At 40.8% G+C, this 3587-nt stretch overlaps 1 pseudogene; it reads right to left on the reverse strand.

The window, feature by feature from the left end:
• Positions 1-1593: 1593 nt before the first annotated feature.
• On the reverse strand, positions 1594-1694 carry LOC122419834 (annotated as a pseudogene).
• Positions 1695-3587: the final 1893 nt, after the last annotated feature.

Genomic DNA, 3587 nt, shown 5'->3' on the forward strand with positions numbered 1-3587 from the left:
AAGAAAATCCCTTAAATATCTTAACTGAAACAATGTTTATTGGAAAGGGAATCTTTTCTGGTTTAGCAAAGTTAGAGTCCTGATTGTGAAGGCTTTAAGTGTTCTCAGGGACTCCCCAGTCCATTCCTCTCTGCTTCCTTCATGGCTGCCTCTGCCTGACCCCAGCCCTGGAGGGTACCCAGGATGGGAACTCAGCTCTGCAGCTGAGAACACGTCAAGCTAGAACCCTTAACCCCAGAAACCTCTGTCATTTCTTTCTCTGGGTGAGCTGCTGAGATTCTGCAGAGCTAGAAGGTGACCATTCATAATGGCCCTGAGGGCTATGTAAGTCTCCTATACAAGACTGACCCCAGAAACCTCAGTTATTTCTTTCTCTGGGCGAGTTGCTGAGTTTCTGCAGAACTGGAAGGTGACCATTCATAATGATCCTGAGGCCTATATAAGTCTCCTATCCCAGAATGTTATGAAGCAATAAAGGGCATTAGAGTCCATTGTTGGCTGAACTTGAGGCAACAGGAAAAGTCATTACATGGCCTCTACCACTGAAAGTTTGAGTTTGGTATCACAAATGATGGGGAGAAAAAAGAAAAGGATCAGTGGAATAGAGTAGCTTTATCACATTTTACCTTTAAATGAGGCCTCTGCCATACTTACAATATCAGATGGACTTGCCATCATCACAAGCATTTAGAATGGCAGATTGCAACCTCTGTGTGTGTGTGTGTGTGTGTGTGTGTGTGTTAAATATCATCCTGATTTCTTATGATGGGGAAAACAATTTTTCAAAGTTAAATGTAGAATTACCATATGACCCAGCAATTCAGTCTTTGGAAATTCCAAGAACTGAAAGTAGGATTTCTAAACTGTTATTTGTACACCCTTGAAAAGATATTGTGCACAGTAACGCTACTGTTACTTATAGAAGCATTATTCACAATAGTCAGAAGGCCCATCAGCCAAAGGCCCATCAGAGGATGAACAGATAAATAAAATGTGGTGTATACATAGAATGGGATATTGAGTCATAAAATGGAATGATGTACTGATACACGCATGCTACCAAGAATGAGCCTGGAAACATTACGATAAGAGAGAGATGTTAGACATAAAGGGCCACATATTATATGATTCCATTTATATGAAGTATCCAGAACAGACAAATCTACAGCCACAGAAAGTGTATTAATGACCACCAGGAGCTAGGTAAACGGAGGATGGGGAATGCCTACTTTTTTAAAGTCTATGAATGTCAGAGATTTACTGTGCTTTACACATACATAAATTTTTATATTCTTTTCCATTATGGTTTATCTTGGGATATTGAACAGAGTTCCCTCTGCTATACAGTAGGCCTTGTTGCTTATACAGTCTGTATGTAATAGTTTACATCTGCTAACCCCAACCTCTCACTTCATCCCTCAGCCAACCCCCACCCCCTTGGCAGCTACAAGTCCGATCTCTGTGTCTGTGAGTCTGTATCTGTTTCATAGATAGGCTCCTCTGTGTCACATTTTACTAATAGATTCCACATATAAGTGGTATCATATGGTATTTGTCTTTCTCTTTCTGACTTACTTCACTTAGTATGGCAATAAAAATATGGAATGTTTCAGGAGTTTGCACGTCATCTATGTGCAGGGGCACAATCTTCTCTGTATCATTCCAATTTTAGTATATGTGCTGCCAAAGTGAACATGGGTATGACTACTTAATGCACATAGGGTTTCCCTTTGGAGTCACAAATATGTTTTGAAACTAGATAGAGGTCATTGTTGTAGGACATTGGGAGTGTCCTAAATGCCACTGAATTGTATACTTTAAAATAGTTAATTTTATGTTATCTGAATTTGACCTCAACTGCAAAAATAATCTATGGTGCAATTTCAAGAATTCAAGAGGGGAGCTTTAAAAACAAGTCAGAAGAATACATTTCTTAAACACTATACACACATATATAGACACACACACTGGTGTGGATACAGAAGTCCCAGTGCAGAAACTGTCAACATATATTGGACAGGTATGATGGTTAATTTTGTGTCAACTTGACTGAGCCAGGGGTGCTCAGATATTTGGTTAAACATTAAACAGGTATTTCTGTGAGAGTGTTTTTCATGAAATGAATATTTAAAATCAGTACATTATATAGAGCACCCTTCCCTCCCTGATGGGGGTAGGCCTTGATCAATCAGTTGAAGGTCTGAATAGAACAAAAGGGCCGACTGTTCTGAGTAGGAGACTCTTCTGCCTGACTGCATTCAAGCTGGGACCTTGACCTTTGCTTGCCATCAGAAATGCTCCATCTACTCTCGTGAGTCTCCATCCTGTTGAATCATTCCGTAGGTCTTGGGACTTGTCAGTCTCCATAAGTGCATGAGCTGTTTCTATGTGATAACTCTCTTTACATTTGTATCTCTGTCTATCATCTATTTTCCTATCTATCTCTCCTATGAGTTCTCTGGAATCAATGCGGAGAACCCTAACACACCAGTTTACCTGGTTTCTGACACAATTATTCCTCTTTTCATTTTCTTTCCTACATAATGTCCTATTGTCTGCATGACTTTACTTAAGTAGCCTCCCACTTAATCGCCAACATTGCATATCCAACTTGAAATTACAATTTTTTAAGAAAATAAAGCTACCAATGCTACTGTTCTTTTGACTGAAAGTTAATTTTACCAAGTGTGAAAATGTCACCAAGTCATGCTTCTGTGTGTTTCTTTATAAGAGCAAAGGCACTGTTTAATTGTGCATTTTCTGACATGTTAGTTTTATAATGGCATGTCCAGGTTCCCCTCCAATCACATTGCCATTGGTATGTTATGAGACAGTTTATAAATCCCATTCACTTTGCTGGTTATAATTAATCGAAGCTGTGAAATACATGTAGGGCCAGCCCTCTGGAGTGTGCCTAATTCAGTTTCCATAGACATTTCTGAGATGATCAGTATAGCTAAGTCAGAGTCTGTGATACTATGACTTAAATTATTGTCTGAAAAAAGAAGTCTTTCCCTAAGGAAAATAATAAAAGGCCAGACGCTGATAGAAGTCCACATGGAGAGATCACTGCGGATTAGCACATTGACATAGTGGACAAAGTTTCAGAGAATAGCTGGTGCTGGGGTGGGGAAGTGGGGAAGGAGAGATAAGAGGCATCTATTGACTCCTTACAATAAGCTCTCATTAATTCTCATGAAAGCCTTGTAAAGAACACAACATCACCCCAGAGATGAGTAAAGCCATGGTTTCATCCTGTAAACTCTGGGGCAGAAAGCAGATGGCTCAGCCATGAGAGCTGAAGCCATGTACATCTGAGAGTTCCAGGCATGTCCGGATGGTGAGGGGTGCAGAACCACCAGCTGGTGTCTGCCGGACAGTGGGTAAGGATCACAGAAGCAAGTGTCTCTCTGTGTCCATTCCTCCAAGAGTCTTGCACTGGCATCTCATCACCTCATGCCTGATTCAAGGAAGACAGGGCTGGAAAAAGATGTGAGAGAAGACAGAAAGTCACTGAGCCCTCCAGAAGGTATCCTGTGAGTAAGGAAGTGTTCTCGGAAGGGGCGACCAGGTGGCACCCAGGGTTG

This window comes from Cervus canadensis, chromosome 17 (assembly GCF_019320065.1).
Source record: "Cervus canadensis isolate Bull #8, Minnesota chromosome 17, ASM1932006v1, whole genome shotgun sequence".
Lineage (NCBI taxonomy): Eukaryota > Metazoa > Chordata > Mammalia > Artiodactyla > Cervidae > Cervus > Cervus canadensis.